Genomic DNA, 17,995 nt, shown 5'->3' on the forward strand with positions numbered 1-17,995 from the left:
TACTTAAGCTTATTCAAGAGGAAATGTGCAGCTTTAACAGCCTTCCATTAAACAAATTGAATGAAAGAAATTTGGTTTGTAGTTAAAACCTTTTCCACAAAGAAGCCTCATACCTACGTGAATTCAATGTGAGTCTTAGCAAGCTTTAAGACAAATAGTAAGAATTACTTCAAACTCTTCTAAGGAATGGACCCACAATTTGCTATTAGAACAAGACAAAGACACTGTTGGGATCAAACCTTACAGACCAATATTCTCATGAGGACAGATAATACTAATATGAGAAAATACAATCTGTTGATACAGCAAAGCAATAGTGTGTAATGAGTATGAGTATGTGGGGTTTATCTGAGGAAAGAAAGATGTTTATGGTGTTTATGATTTTTAAATCACACTAACAGATGATTTAAAACGACTCTATGATTATCTCAATAGATGCAGAAAAGATTTATAACAAATTTTCTCATCAATTTGTGATTTAAATGAGGGGTAGATAATAATGTCCACAATCTTATTTTTAAAAATCTGTGGTGCCAGGCGGTAGTGGCACTTGCCTTTAATCCCAGCACTCGGGAGGCAGAAGCAGGCAGATCTCTGTGAGTTCAAGGCCAGCCTGGTCTACAGAGAGAGTTGAGAGAGTTTCAGGACAGGCTCCAAAGCTACACAGAGAAACTCTGTCTCGAAAAACCAAATAATAATAATAATAATAATAATAATAATAATAATAATAATAAAAATCTATGAATAGCCTTCAGGTAACTACAAACACAATGGTCAAAGATTCAACGGGACATTTCTATGAGGGGTGTGTGTGTGTGTATGTGTGTGTGTGTATGCAGGTGCACATGCCAATATGTGTGCATGTGTGTAGGGACAGAAGATAATATCATGTGTCTGTTACTCTTCAAGGGCTATCCACCTGGTTTGGAGACATAGTCTCTCACTGGCCTAGAACTCACCTGGTTGGCTAGGCTGAATGTCAGTAAGGTTCAGTGGTCTTTCTGTCTCCAGTGCAGGGATTACAAGCACGCACTACCACACCTCACAACTGTAAATGGGTGCTGGATGTCAAACTCAGGTTCTCGTGCTTGCAGTGCCTGCACTCCCCCAGCGAACTACCCCCAGACCCCCTCAATTCCTTCTCTTTCAGGATGATGACAGGGTAAGGATGTCAGCTCTCATCATTTTTACTTAGTATTGTCTTAAAGATCCTGTCCAGTGTGCAATAGCATGAAAATTATATAAAGCACACATAGATCTGAAAAGAAATAACACTGTCTTCATACATGGATTGCAGGATCATTTACATTAAAGATTCCCAAATAACTTTCAAATAAAGATATTTGAAGTAATAAAATGGGTTTAATTAAGTTTGCATGTTCAAGGCCCATACAGGTAATTAGATGCTGAAATTAAAATAATTTGCAATATCACAAATGAACTATTGGGACTGGACTCCACAGACACCTACCTGCACTCACATGTATGAACCCTCACAACGCACACACACACACACACACACACACACACACACACACACACAGAGAGAGAGAGAGAGAGAGAGAGAGAGAGAGAGAGAGCCCATAATTTTAAAAATATACTAAATATTTAGGGATAAATTTAATTTAAATGGGGAGATTTGCACATAGAAAACCACAAGAACATAACTGAACTTATGATGAATGTATTGTCTTCCGTAGTTAAGTATCGTTTCAAATCTTGGGTTCATTTCTAAGCAGGTGGTTTGTTTTTCATTTCTTGAGTTCAGGAAAACTTTAATTGTGTTCATGGAACAGAAAATTCAATATTGTAAGATGTTGACTTCCTTCAAAATGATCATTAGCGTCAACATATCCCATTTACAATCCCAGAAAGCTTTTTGTCAAAATCAGCAAGTTAATTTTACCATGTATATCAAAAGCAATATAGTGTAGTATCAAAAGTAATATAGCCCAAATGCTTTTGAGTAGGAAGAGTAAAATCAGACAACTTGTAATACCTGGTTCAAAACACTTTAAATCTGTAGCATTTAAGATAGCACCTAAAAGTAGGTAGGCCAGCAAAGCAGAATAGAGACCCAAAATGCCCCATGCATATTCCATCTGACTGCGATTATTACCAACATAGTTCCATGGGGGAACGGATGGCTGTTGCAGTGAATGGATATCCCTAGGCAGACCTCAACCTTTACTTTGAGGTCTACCTAGTTATTCAAGTTAACATAAACTAGAACATAGATCTTAAAAAATAAGAGGCAATTCTGCAAAGGGATTCAGCGGCAACGTGGAGAATGAAGTTTCGGTGGTCTTAGCTTAGGCAAAGGTTTCTTAGGTAACTGAAGATAAGGATGCACAAAGGATATCAGTCAGTCGCAGGGACCACTCTTCAAATGTGCTGCTAAGGACACAAAAAGCCAAGCAGTGGGTTTGGAAGAGACATTTGCCTAGTACACCTGATAAACGAATCTTGTAGAGCTTCCTACACCAGGAAACAGAAAATGAACTCCATCTTAGAAATGAGCCTCATTGGCTCCCCCTCTCCTCTCTCTCTCTCTCTCTCTCTCTCTCTCTCTCTCTCTCTCTCTCTCTCTCTCCGTGCAACTATCTGCACATGCATGTGGAGACCAAACATCAACATTTGGGTATCTTTCTCCGTTACTCTCCACCTTATTGTTTTGAGACAGTGTCCCACTGAACCTGGCAGGCCAGTTAGCTCCAGGTCTCTGTCCCCCTCCCCCAGCACTGGAGTTACAGACATGCATTACACACATGTGGCTTTTACATGGTGCTGAGGGTCAAATTCATATTCTCATGATTGTACTAAAAGCTCTTTACCAATGGAGCCACCTCCCCAGTCCCAAATTAGACAGATTCCTGCAAAATCAAGTATATATATTGGTTCTTTATGACTTGTAACCCATTCTTGAATATTTACTCAAGAGAAAGCACATACATTCATGTAAAACCTATATATGAACCTTTTTAGTGGTTTCATTTGTAGCAGCTCCAAACTGGGAATCAATGTAACGCCTATCGTTTAAAACATCCTCAAACAGTGACATGTATACATACACTTTAGTGACAAAAGGGACTAAACTATTGACACCCAGGACAACCTGGATGAAATAAAACAATTTTATGCTGAGTGAAAGCACACAGAAGCAAAAGATTATGCAGTTTGAGTATCTCTATGCTATGGCTTTAAGTTGTGTTTTTCAAGCTTTATTTATTTTGGGCTAGGGTCAGTAGCAAATACCTTTAGTCCTAGCACTTGGGAGGCAGAAGGAGTTGAGGTGGATCTTTGTGAGTGCAAGACCATCCTGCTGAATGTAGAACAGTCTAGCCAGGGCTCCATGGTGAGACCCTACATTAAAAAAAAAAAAAAGAAAGAAGTGGAAAGGAGAGGAAAGATCTTGATGAGTCTAAGTGGTTTTCTTGCATGTCTGTAAGTGCACTGCATGTGTGTCTGGTGCCTGCATAGACCAGAGCAGAACAATGGAGCCCTTGGAACAGGGGTCGCAGACAGTCATGAGCCATCATGTGGGTGCTGGGAAGCCAACCGGCTCCTCTGCAAGAACTGCAAGGGGTCTTCTGAACTACTGAGCCATCTCCTCAGGCCTAACATCCTCCAAGTTTAAAAGGAAACCTGTGGGAAGAAAAATCTGGCTATTTATTGATGGCTGAGGTCAGGAACCAGGGAGGGGACCCATCTTAAATGGCCAGCCAGAACTCTTCGGGATGACGGAAACATTCTGTATGTGCAGTTACTTAACCATATCATTTGTCAAGACTCATCAAATGGCGATTGAAAGAGATGGACTTTATGTTTGTATATTGCCTGTATAGATTTGACTTTAGAACTATAATACAGACCTTTTAAAAAGCACGAGAAAGAAGAGTGAAGACAGAGAGCAGCGAGGACTTGTCTAGGTTCACACTAGGGCAGAAGTCATTGAGTCTGAGGCACAAGACTGAAGAATCCTCGTCTTTAAACATCAAACTTGAGATTGACTTCTGCTTTGCTGTGTAACCTTAGGCACAGTACTTAACCTTTGCAGCTCTGTCTTTTCATCTTTAAAGTGAGCACGACGATGGCAGTGACCACCTCTCCTGGGCCAAGGGCAGTGTCAGCAAAGGAGGTAACTAATGATCACACTGCTTGAGTTGATAAACTGTCATGCTTGTTGGGTGGTGGAATAAGGGAGTAGAAGGAGGCAAAGCTGATTCGAAGGTCCTGGGGTTAGAGACCCACCAGGGGACCTGTAGATTTGAAGGGAAGACCTTGAGTTCAGGCCCAAGCCTGCTGAGATTCAAGACCTGCTTTGAGTAGTGGGTTGGTGAACCTTTGACTGGGATGCATGTGGGCATCAAGAATTGTTTCTAGCAAAAGGCTATTTCTCAGACTGATCTAAGTTTTAAGCAAAGGAATGAAAAATAAAATCTACAACTTGGAAGGTAAATTATGTTTTTAATTTGGGCTCAAGTTAAATACGTGTTTCTGAGGTTCCACTAATAATTTGGGGGTTAATTTTATTGGGTTGATATCTAAGCCAAATAGATGGGCCATCCCTTCATATCCACAGGCCCCACGTCTTCAATCCCTACCATCTGAGGGTTGAAAAAATGTTCTGACAAAAGATATGCTGTGTTATTGCTGCTTCGTAATGTTCAGTTAGGCCTGTGATGGCTGCATCTGTACTGAGCATGTCATTATTCCCTACATAGTTCCCTCCTATGAGCTCAAGTGCTCTACCACTGAGCTACATCCCCAGCCTTAGGTAGTAGCTTGCATTTGAAAGTAATCAAGACATGATGCAAGCGTAGTGAAGAAAGTGTGTGTGTGTCATATGCAAACAATATGGCATTTCATATGAGGGGTTGGGGCATCCTGGGATTTGGGGATCTGAGAGGGGTCCTCAAGCCAATTCCTTAAGGATGGGTAGGGACAATCCTATTGTTTCAATGCTCCGTGTCTTATGCCTGAAGAACGGTAGGCGCTCAACAAATTGTTTGTTTTATTTGTTCCTAATGTTGATCAGGAGTCGAGGAAGTGGTTTAGTGTGTAAGGGTTCTTGTTGCAGAAGCATAGAGACCATCACCCACACAAAAGATAGGCATGGCTGTGTGCACCTGTAACCCCAGCACGGGGGAGTGTGGAGAGAGGATCACTGGGGGTATGCTGGCTGTCACCCTAGCCAAAAGTCAGCAAGATCCAGATTCAGTGAGAGACTCTGTCTCAAGAGAATAAGCCAGTGAGTGACAGAGGAGGACACCTCATGTCCTCCCCTGAGTTCCCCACACATGCTCACAGGAATAGATACCTGCACATACTTAGGTACACACGTGCATAAATAATACTTATACTGAAGCAACTAATAAATGATACTAGTAATATTGAGAAAAACCTATTGAACACTTTCTCTTTCCAAAGTATTGGGGGATGGGGGAGTCTTGGAGTCCCTGGATGCAGGGACTCTAGCAGGATAGAGATGGATTTGAGACATGAATTGGGAAATGGTTACATGTCTTGATACTCCCTTTAAATTGGTGTCCGCTGGAACTGGCTTTGAGGACCCCTTGGTTCAGTCACTTTTCATCAAACCTGGGTTTCTTTTGCTGTCTTCCAGAACGCTTTCTTGAATGGAGCTGTAGTCTTCCCTTACCCACACATTGCACTTTTTTCTTTTGCTTATTGGCAGTTGGAACCCTCCAGGAAAGACCTGCAACTTCTCTGAAAATTGGAGTTTTCCATTTCCTGTTGTGACTTGGGCAACAGGGCCGGAAGGTGGCATAGGGAAAATATGTCTTGTTGTGTGGCAGGAAGCCAGTTCAGTCCATTGTTACCCACTCAGCTCAGCCAGGGCACCAGACTGTTAGTTCAGTTCCTACTCACAGAGCTGTGTGTGTCTGCGATTGTGGAGCAACTTCCTACAAACTGGTTAGGATGATTGCATCCCCTTAACTCAGCTGGGCAGGATGGCACATGTCCCAGACCTTGCCATTGTTTCTTATGAGCAGTTATTTCTCATCCCCCAAAGTCCAGGGAAGAAACCCTGGCTCCGTCTTTGATCATTCTGCAAACCCTTGGTTCTTATAGCATCTTCGCTGGGCATCCTGTATATGAGAGCAGGTAGGGGTTGTATGTTATGTTTACTGAGCAAATTTGAAAATAAGTGGGTTCAGAAGAGTCAGAGTGAGACGGGTAGCTGGTTTGGTGAGAGGAGTGGGTAGTTAACGGACTGTAGGAGGGATGAGTCACAGCTGCTGTGCGCTTCAGAAACAGCTCAACCTGGCCGGCTGCAGGCCCCGGGCTTTGCAATTTGAGCAAGCGAATCTGTCCTCACTCCTCTGAATAGGGTAGGACAGGAAGGAGTTGGGGAGTCCTGAATAGGAAATTTCATGTTTGGAAACTGTACCAGGGTATATTGGTCCCTCTCGTGGGTAATCTTCGAAGCCTGGTCATCAACTTGAGCTCAGAGGAGTGACCTGCCCAGGCAACAGAGTCTGGAATACATGAAATCTTACCTTTTTGGGGGGAGACTTAAATAGATGGATTGATGATGGCTGCATTTTCAAAACTAAGACATTCTTAGTGCTTTGCCGTTTTTCTCAACCAGACAAAACGTTTACATGTGCATTTACGCACCACACCACTACATGCTATCACATGAGCGAGGGAGGGTTTCTTTCTTTCAGTTGACAAGGAGTATGCACACTCGGGGTTTCAGTAGTGATTCCCTGGGACGAGATCGCTAGCTAAAAGAAGCTCAGAACTGTTACAGAAGAGGGTGAAGAAAGGTCAGCAGCTGCAGGTTGGGTCAACTATTCAGAACATCAAGGACACCTTTAGGCAGGAGCTACCCAGAGAGATTCCTGGAGTCAGGGTCCCCTGAAGGATTATGTGACCCAAGATCTTGGGGAGGTTAACAGGTTAAGAGGAAATGCTCCCTCCCCCTCTCCACCCACCCCTTTCTGTTTTCCTTGCAAGGATCTAGAATTGTCACTTCCTTCTTGGCCTAAGGTCCCTTAGCTCTTCTTGGGAGAGTGAAATGAAATGAAGATTTGCTATAGTTTCTTCTGAGCTCCAGCCTTGAGTTCAGACATCGGGACCAGACTAGTATCCATCTCTGAGAGCCTCTGCAGATTCCCAGCACCAGAGTGTCCCTACGTTGCTCAGCACAAAAGACGGAGATGCAATCTAGCATGTGCCTTGGAAAACCTGGCACAGCTGTATCAGGCTCCCGATGGATGGATTGATTGATTGATTGACTGACTGATTACCTGTGGAGATTACAGTAGGAGAACCCCAGGATCCTTCAGTAAGGAGCTTAGATTTGGGACAAGGAGAGAGGTCAGCTACAGCAGCCCTCTTGTATCACCTTCTCTCATTGGTCTGAAAGGTCACCTCTGTCTAAGACATCGCTGGTCTGTGGAATAAACATTTTTTTTTTTTTTCTGAGCATCAGTAGGTGTCATCTGGGAGCGGAAGATTTAAGTGTGTGTGTGTGTGTGTGTGTGTGTGTGTGTGTGTGACAGCTAAATGGCATAAACAAGACTTGTCTGTCTCTCACGGAAGTAAATGCAACGCAGGGGGCCTTGGATGCTTCCCAGAAGACAATGACAGCCATAGCAATATGTCCTTTTATATTTGTGGAGAATCCATAACCATTGCCTACCTACCCAAATATCCCCCCGGAGCATAATTAAATACCATTGTTTGACATTTACGTTACTGATATTCGGAATGTGTCTTAACAGTGATGTGGTTAGTTCCAAATAATCTGAAAAGAAGAAAAAGCAACTACCTAGCAAAACCCCCAAGCGAATGAAATACTGTGCCTGAAGTGTATAGGCAGGATAGGACACAGGACCGAAGGCAAGCCGTACTTGCTGGGTGGCTTGCGGGGCGGGCGAGCACACCGCGACCCCTCCCATCCCTGGAGGGGAACTCTTCTACCACCTTGAAGACATGGAGTTCTGGGGTTGTAAGAAAACTGCCTGAATTCACAGTGATGGGGTTTGGTTTTAAAATAAAAATTCTCTTTAAAGCTGAGCTGTCACGGATATCACCCCTCCAACCCCACCCCCCCAACCCCACCCCTCTACACACACTTTTTTTTTTTTTTTTTTTTTTTAAACCATATTAACTCATGGCTTCATCTGGCACTCTTTGCCTCTGGTTATGTTTGCCACTTGTGAATGAGATGTCACCTTGTAGGTGCTCAGTGTCCCGTGCCAACACAGGAGGATCCAGAGCCCGGCCTTCCTCCTGCTCACAGGTGTGTCCTTCAGGGAGGAGCTTGCCTCTGAGCACACTCGCTAACTCACCACCCCGCCCTCTCTTCCCTACCACTGACTCCGCAGGGCTGGAGCTTAATTGAAGAAATGTCTAAAACTCCACTGATAGCCGGCCGGCCCTTCCACTGATCCCAGGAAGTGGAAAATCGGCTGCCTTTGTTCCGAAGCTGCTCCAGGGGACAATGAACAATCTTTCAAACTTCTTGTAGGCAACGGTCAAACAGCTGCACCCGGTTACAGAAACCGGAACACATTTTTTTTTTTTTTTTTGTAAGGAAAACGAAGGCCCTGCACCTTAGGGCAGCAGAGGAGGCATCTGTAGTCAAGGGAAAGGCTCCCAGGGACCGAGCCTCTGAAATACTACACCTCGAGATAAAGGCCTCCTGCTGCAGGGGAAGAGAAACTCAAAGCGATTGATTTTACAACCAATTGCATGTGAAATCTCTAATTCCATTTACTTAGCTGGGTCTCCGAATTTTCTTCTCCAAGCAACCGTGAGGTTTGCATGCCATCCACCTACTCTTGCTTTTGAAAATGCCTGCCCCATGATGAGCTATAACTATTAACGAAGATGCTCATTAAATAAAATACTATATATTTAGAACATTCATCCCCGCTGAAACCTCTTTTATATTAGCATCAAAATGACTAAAAGTATATCAGCTGTAACAATTCCAGGCAGAACAACTTTCATCTTCCAGCATAGAAAACCACAAACTCACTAATACTCGCAAGGCACACCAGGGCACATTTTTTCTTGCCCAGTGAGACAAAAGCTAGACCCCTAAGAATCTTGCACCTGATATTTCTCCTGACTTAATTAGATGCAAGAAAGGAAGAAAGCGGCTTTTTTTTTTTTTTTGGTTTTTCGAGACAGGGTTTCTCTGCGTAGTTTTGCGCCTTTCCTGGAGCTCACTTGGTAGCTCAGGCTGGCCTTGAACTCACAGCGATCCGCCTGGCTCTGCCGAGTGCTGGGATTAAAGGTGTGCACCACCGCCCAGCGAAAGCAGCTTTTAAATGAATGAAAGTCAAGACTTACTTTGGCCACCGATTATCTGCTTATTTCCCAGATATATGTGTAGCTCAGCAAGCCATGCACAATGTTCTCATCGGTGTCATGTGACCCTTGAGAAGAAAATAGACTTGCGAGAAAAGTGACTGTCACCATTTTTCAAAAGAGGAAAGCAGAGTCTCCCAGTGTCACCTGACTGGGAACTGTCTGGCAGCAGAGCTCTGCGCTAAAAGGGTTCAACTTTTCTTGCTTTTCAAAAATAACTGAGGCGGCCACCTAGCCGATCCCCATGTATGAGTGCCACACTAGGAGCAGGTGTTGAAGTGCAAAGAAAGATAAAAACTGTGCAAGTCGGGCTGGGAGATGACTCAGTGGATACAGTGCCTGTCAGGCAGGTGTGAGTATCCCAGCAGTCACAGAAAAGCTGGGTGGGTGTCATGGCCCACCTGTAATCCCAGCTCCTGGGAGATGGGGACAGAAGAGTCCAGGGCCAGTTGGCTGGGGGATTGGCTAGGTGGATTAGTGCAATAGATGAACTTGGGATTCAGAGAGATGCCCTCCCTGCCTTAGGAAATAAGATGGGGAGTGATCAAGGAAAACACTCAGTGTCAGCAGCCTCTGGCCTCTGCATGAATACACATACATAGGCATGCACACCCACCTACACATATGCAGAACACACATGTGAAAACACATATACACAACATGTATGAAGTAGAAGCAACAGACAATACATTAAAAAGAGGTAAGATTTATGAGGGATTATTCTAAAGTGTAGTTTGGGAATATCTAGTCCACCCCATGTGCTTCAGGATGAAAATATCAGACGAAGAACAACATGCTAAATGGTTTGTCAAAGCACGATCCATGAAAACCCTTTGGCTGCCACGCAAATGAGTCACCAGGCAGATTTTGTTGGTTACTTGAGGCTACAAATATACGCCAGTTCCTGGGATGACATAAGGCTCACGCCCTTGGGATCCACATACGACATGTATTCATCTCCTTCTCAGGAGCCCAGGTCACCTTACTGTGTGGCATCAAGACAGATCAGGGTAGAGCAGGAGCAGGAGGATTCCCCTCACTTTCTGTACCCCACAGGAACTTTTTTCCTCACTCCTTTGACCACAAAGAGTTTTTCCTGGGACCTCTTCTGTCTACACCATAATAATGATTCTGGATCTCAGCTCCTATGTCGGTGCCCAGTACTATTACAGGGAAAATCTTGTCTAGCATGTAGGTCCCCAGTGCTGTGTAACGATAGAAAGATCAGGAGTTCAAGGTCATCCTCAACTGTGTAGTGAGTTTGAGGCTAGCCTGGACTACATGAGACCCTGTCTCAAAAGAAAATGTGCAATACGTATATATTCACATGCACGTGCTTATTTTGTAGAGGAGAAAGCTGCCTCTCAGAGAGCAAGATGATACAGTTAGAGTGTTAGGGCACCAATATGGACTCCCCGCATGTCCTAACTCCAAGCCCGCGGCACCATGAGGCCCTGACACCAGCCTTGACAGGTGCTAAAAGCACCCTACGCCCAGCCCCTCTCATTCTTCCTGGCTGTTTTGATGCCCTCTCCGATTCACCAGCTTGTGCTTCTTTTCAGTGTCATTAGCTGCTTTCTGGTGTGAGCCGGAGGAGGTGCAGGCCTAGTGCGGCCTGTGCCAATCAAAGGAGCCAGCTCGTGAGTGGTATTCCCTCCTCACAGGAGCACACTCTCTCTCGGGTGCCAGCATTCATTCCTTCCAAGGGAAGCACCTCGGCAATTCCACCAGGCCTCACCTCTTAAATAGCCCACCATCTCCTCTAGCACCGAGCTTTGGGGGCAGGGGTGGGGTGGGGGATAACCCCATTCAAACCCTAACAAATGCAAACAACATGCTCTAAGAGGGGAAATTTAGTTCACAAATCAGCAATCCTAGGTAACAAACAAATAAATAGAAATCAGCAAGTGTTTATATGTCTAGGATAAAGGCTTTACAATAAATTTCCTTTCCTTTTTGTTTTTTTACACAGGGTTTCTCTGTGTAGTTTTAGTGCCTGTCCTGGAACTCGTTCTGTAGAGCAGGCTGGGCTCGAACTCATAGAGATCCACTTGCTTCTGCCTCCCAAGTGCTGGGATTAAAGGTGTGCACCACCACCACCCAACTAATAAATTTCTTTTTAAAAGCTTAATTTCTATAGCACATGCTCGTGTGTGTGTGTGTGTGTGTGTGTGTGTGTGTGTGTGTGTTTGTATGGTGTGTATGTGTGTGGTGTGTGTGTGTATGGTGTGTGTGTGTGGTGTGTGTGTGTGTGCGGTATGTGTGTGTATGGTGTGTGTGTGGTGTGTGTGTGTTTGTGTGGTGTGTATGTGTGTGGTGTGTTTGTGTGGTGTATGTATGGTGTGTGTGTGTGGTGTGTGTGGTATATGTGTGTATGGTGTGTGTGTGTGGTATATGTGTGTGTGTGTGTATGTGTGTGTGGTGAGTATGTGTGGTGTGTGTATGTGTGTGTGTGTGTGGTGTGTGTGTGTGTGTGTGTATGTGTGGTGTGTGTGTGTTTGTGTGTGTGTATGTGTATGTGTGTTTGTGTGGTGTATGTGTGTGTGGTGTGTGTTTGTGTGGTGTATGTGTGTATGGTGTGTGTGTGTGTGTGTGTGTGGTGAGTATGTGTGGTGTGTGTGTGTGTGGTGTGTGTGTGGTATATGTGTATGTGTGGTGTGTGTGTGTGTGTGTGTGTGTGTGTGTGTGTGGTATATGTGTATATGTGGTGTGTGTATATGTGGTGTGTGTGGTGTGTGTGTGTGGTGTGTGTGTGGTATATGTGTATGTGTGGTGTGTGTGTATATGTGGTGTGTGTGGTGTGTGTGTGGTATATGTGTATGTGTGGTGTGTGTGTATATGTGGTGTGTGTGGTGTGTGGTGTGTGTGTGGTATATGCTTGCCATGGTGCACCTGTGAGGGTCAGAGAACAACTTTTTTGTCATCCATTCTTCCTTTCATAAGGGACTGGATTCAGGTCACCTGACTGGCCCAGCAAGTACCTTTACACACCGATCCATCTCATTGGCCTTAGAATAAGTTTTCAATAAAATAGTATTGAAATAAGTGTTAACAGTATCTCAGCACCTCCCAGTGGATCTTTAGGATGTGGGTGTGTTTTCTGTGTCGCCTCAGTAGGGCTACCATGATGAAATATCTTAGGCTGGGGGCCTTAAACAGCAGAGATTGGTTGTCTTGCTGTTTTGGAGGCTAGGGGTTTGCAACTGAGAGCTTGGAAAGTTCCCTTTTTTTTTTCTCTCAGCTTGCAAATGGCCACTCTTTAACTGAGGGTTCACATGGACTTTATCTGTGTGTGCACCTGTCTTGGGTCTATCTCTGTGTCTTAATCTCATGCTTTATAAGGACACAAGTTGGATTGGATTAGGGCTCACCCTCATGACCTCATATTATAATGACCTCCTTGTCTCTCAATATAGCCACATTCTGAAGTGCTCAGGTGGTGGAGTCAACACACAAATTTAGGGAGAAGAGGCAAAATTTAGACTCTAACATTTTCTGCAGGACAATTGAGCTTGAGGACTCTGCATGCTCATTTATTCTTAGGAACTAAAAATAATCCCACTGAAATATTACACAATGTGAGGAACGTTTGTTACTTTCTTTCATTCTCCTCCCCATTTTATATGTTATTGATCAATAATTGACCTTTTTAAATACACCGATTCATCATATTGAGCCATTGAGGGGCCATGCTTTCTGGCAGGTGGCCAGGCAGGAAGATTGGACGCTAAACAGGGGGGATCAGACACCACGTGGATCCTGAAGGGGTGAAGGAGAACCATGGTCTTTGTCTTATCAGAAACCATGCTGACTTTGCTACCTTCAGGCTTCAACTTTGAGAGGATGGGGTTTGTGAGTGGATAGATGAGACAGTTGGCACTCGCCAGGTAGACTTGACCGCCCCCCCCCCCATCTGTTTCAAGGGAACCTTCTAGATTGCTACACCTCTGGGGTTTCTCGCTTACTTCGAGATGTCAGCCTCTCACCCAGCCTAACTTCTACTGTGTCAGCCTGCTCTTGTCCTCTGTACATGAGAGATGGAAGCAGGCTTGTGGTTGCCACCGAAATGTAGACCAGCTGGGCAGGGACACACGCAGGGAGGTGTGGGCAGGAGCTAGTGGCTGGGGATAAGTGATAAGGGGCACTGGCTTCAGACGCTCAACTCCTCGGTGGATTCCGCTGCCACACTCTAGCACCAACCACCCCACAGCAGACATGACTATGCAGGCATCTCCTGCCCATTTGGTCTACTTCCTGCTTCCTACTTTTGACCATCCCACCTGATGTTCAAACCGGCCATTTTAGCTCCAAGTTCGACTTTCCTTCTTGCTTAAGTGGTCGAGTTCTCTGCAGGCTCTGGTCCCCCCCTTGCGAATTCTTCCGTTGGCATTGGCTTGTACCAGTCCTCTGACTCAGACTCCAGACTCACCCTTCAGCCAACTGGAGATTTTCTGTGTGTTGCCTGGCTACCCCAGCCAGCAGGTGGCCCTCTCTATTCCTGCCGTGTGCTCTTGTCATGGGTCACCTCCGACTGCTGGGGAGAGAATCAGTCAGCTCCTGATGGAAGCTAGGCATCTCTGTTGAGGTTTAGCAGTCTGAGGGAGCTGGCTTGATGGTAATGAAGTGTACGTCTCCACAGTGACTGAGCCGTCAACCAGAGCAGTACCTACAGATCCTCTTGATCAGGATCCGTGGGCTGGTGCTCTCTAGACATTAGCTTTACTCCCTATGGGGAAAAAAAAAAAAATATACTATTCTGGGGCTGGAGACGTAGCTCAACTGGTGGTGGAACGCTTGCTTGTCTAGCATGTGTAGAGCCCTGGGTTGGTCCCCAGCACCATGTAAACCGGATGTAATGGTAGAAGGATCAGGAGTTCAAGGTCATCCTCAGCTGTGTAGTGAGTTTGAGGCCACCCTAGACTCCACGAGACCCTGTCTCAAAAGAAAATACGCAATATGTATATATTCATATTGTATGTACTTACTTTAAAGAGGAGAAAGCTGCTTCTCAGAGAGCAAGATGATACAGTTAGGGCACCGATATGGACTTCCCGCACGCCCTAACTCCAAGCCCAGGAAACCATGAAGCCCTGACACCAGCCTTGACAGGTGCTAAAAGCACTCCTAGGCCCAGCCTGGCTGTCACTCTGGTTGGACTGTTTTCTTCAGAGTCCCAGTTCAAAAGTCCCCCAGAGCCCCTGTCAGAAGGCTCCCCCTGGAATTTGCCACCTCAGTAACATTTGAACAGTCCCTACAGAGAGCCCCGCTGCCTGACGGCTCTGGGAAATGTGTGCTTTCTAAGTTACAGCGGTCATACAGGGCTTTCTCTCTGGCTGGGCCTTGATCTTTGACCTCTGCAGTTTGTTCCTTTCGGCATTTCTCTCTCTCATCTCCGCCTAAGACAGGCAGCACGCTGCATCTCACTGAATATATCTGTGATCTAGACGTGTCCCTTATCTTTTCTGCCTGTATTTTAAAGAACTGAGTGTGCATGTAAGGATGTGCAAACTTAGTTGAATTTCATTATGATCTTTGATAATGTGCATGTGAGCGTGCGTGCGTGCGTGCGTGCGTGCGTGTATGTGTGTGTGTGTAGGGGTGTGTGTATTACAGGCTGCTCCTTGTGTAGAATTTTGTATTGCTGTTTTATGGTTTTAGATAATAATTAAATGTTATCTATTCTTTTAGCACTTGGTTTAAAAAGAAGTTTTACAGATGTTTTTCTCATCGGATCTTACCTAATCTCTGGGATTAGGTGAGTTCACATTTTTGCAGATGAGGAAACAGGTTCTGTGGGCCAATGACTGGTGTGGTCCAGTGACTATGTGGTGAGAGGAAATCTCAGGTCCATGCAAACTGATGACCCCACAAACTCAAAGATCTAACTTTAGTTCCAAGGGTTTCCTGGTTCCTTCTTCTGTAGATGAGTCTGCTGTGCTACTGGAGGGTCCGTGCTCATAGTCTCTTTAGGGACTCAACAACAAGAAACAACTCTAGGCCATGTTTCCTTCCTTGCTAGGGGTATGTGCTGGAGGTATGGCTGAAATGGCATCTGAGAGTTTCGGTAACCCTTCCCTTGGCTTCCTGAATCTGGATCTTGGAATATGCAGCTCCTTCCTTCAGCTTCCAATGTGTGTTCATCAGGAGAGGGGACAGGCATTCACACTCTCTGCAGAAGGTGTCACCATGGTAATGGAATTGCACCAACCATGTTCTCGTGAAAGCATCTCATAGCCTTGCTACTGCCAGAGACAAACAAAAGAACCTCAAACCACACCTCCCCACCCAGGGTTCAGAAGTGTGTTGTTGGGTGGAAAGGCATGCATTCTGATCACCAGTGACTTTCTGCTGGTTTTGTGCAAGTTCAGTGAGATCTTATGAAAATAAACACTACGCAAAACGCCAGAGAAGAGCAATCTAGAGAGAGAAGGACCTGGAAACAGAGTTAGGAAGAGGGACCGTACAGGCTGAATTGTAGGCACAGAAAGAAGGACAGTGTGGCTAAAACAAAGGGTAGCAAACTTCTTCTGCAAAGGAGCAACTGGTGAGTGTTTTAAGTCCTGGGGGCCATCCAGTCTGGGCTGCAACTGCTCAGCTCTGTTGTTCGAACACAAAAGCAGCCCTTGACAACACATACACACACAGGCATGACTGTTGTGCACTACAACTTTGGTTATGGATACTGACATTTGAATTACACATCATCTTCATGTGTTGCAAAATATTGTTCATTTGATATCTCTCCCCTGCCCCCCACCGAACCATTTAAGAAATGTGAAAATCATTCTTGGCTCAAGGGCTATACAAAAACTAGTAGTCAGCTGGATTTTGTTGGTACACTGTAGTGTACTGTAAGGGGTAAGGAAAAGAGCAGAAGGGAAAACTATAGAGAGGTGGTGGGGAGGGGGGGCGCTGGGTAGGACCACATGTGGAACAACATGTGGTGCATCTGGACAGAACCAACTGTTGGAAAACAACAGCCACAGCAGAGACTCTGGTTAAGAACTTGTTCTCAGAGACTGGAAAACATGGATAACATACTGTCCATAAATTCATAGAGAGTGGCACATATAGGAGGTGTGGCCATGTTGGAGCAGGTGCGGCCTTGTTGGAGGAAGTGTGTCACTGTGGAGGCGGGCTTTGAGGTCTCCTACGCTCAAGATACCGCCCAGTGTCTCAGTTCACTTCCTGTTGCCTGCACAAGATGTAGAACTCTCAGCTACCTCTCCAGCACCATGTCTGCCTGCACACTGCCATGTCCCACCATGATGATAATAGACTGAGCCTCCGAACTGTAAGCCACCCAATTAAATGTTTTCCCTTATAAGAGTTGCTGTAGTCATGGTGTCTCTTCACAATAGAGACCCTAACTAAGTAAGACACCTACCCAACTGGGAATTAAGACTTTTAGCCCCCAAGGAACTGATCAGTGGGAGGATGAAGTGTAAGCATCCAGTACCAGTGAGGGATACCTACTTTACACTCAACCAATATTCCTTCTACACAGTTTTCTTCTTCCTTTGGTAGCAAAGCTGAAAGCATCTGTCTTGGCTCAAATTTCTCACCAGTCTCAGAAAAATAGGTCATTCTACAAAAAGTCAGATATTAATAATAATGAACAAGTATTAAGTTTTGTTAATGACTCTATGTATTCATATGTGTGTACACGCATACATACAATAATCATGATTATATGTCAACTTCACAGATTAATGTGCCCAGACTGCTTGAAGTACATTATTTTGGGGTGTCTCTGATAATGTTTCGGGGAGATTGAATGCTTGTTGAGTACTGGCTTTTTAAAAAAAAGGTTGTACATACAGTGATGGGTTTCATTATATTTTCATACATATATGCCAGTCTATTTCATTCTTATTTTTGACCTTTGCTCAAGGACTAGCTCTTGAGTTGGTAGAAGATCACCTCAGTGATGTGGGAAAGTCATCCTATCTGTTGAGGAAAGGTCTGAATCAAATATAAAGGAAAACAGGAAATTCAATTTCTCCAACTTAGGACACAGCTTTCCTGGTCTGCAGGCTTTCCGACCAAGGCCTGTGCTTACACCATCATCTGGTTAGGTTTTCACACTTGGGCTTATCCCACCACCAGCTTGGGTCTGAAGTTTGATTCCCAGGGTCTCCAGTTGTCAATGGGAGGTGGTGAGACTTTTTTAAGCACACGAGCCAGGACCTGTAATCAATATCTCCTTCCCTGTGTATATACACACAGCATCTATCTATGAATGTATGTATGAATGCATATGTGTGTATATGCATGCATTTATATGCATATGTGCATACAGTCATATGTCATATTAAGGTATAAATATACACATATATTCATGTTTTGTTGAGGCATATGACACAGTGGAACTTATTATGCTGATTAAAGTGTATTAAGATATCAAAACCATTGAACTTATAGCTGTTACAAAAAACCCATTCAGTCACATACTTTTTCCCTGGTTCAGGTTTATTTGTACAAATAGTATGGGAGGACAGCAGTCCCATGTGTACCCCACAGCCCAGGAGTTATAAAAGTCCATCTGTCCTCACCTTGGTAAACATAAAGAGTCTTTATGTGGACCCCCGTGGTGGACCGGACACCTTGTGGGAGCCTGGACTCAGAGCCGGAGCTAGTC

The sequence above is a fragment of the Peromyscus leucopus genome, chromosome 17 (assembly GCF_004664715.2).
Source record: "Peromyscus leucopus breed LL Stock chromosome 17, UCI_PerLeu_2.1, whole genome shotgun sequence".
Lineage (NCBI taxonomy): Eukaryota > Metazoa > Chordata > Mammalia > Rodentia > Cricetidae > Peromyscus > Peromyscus leucopus.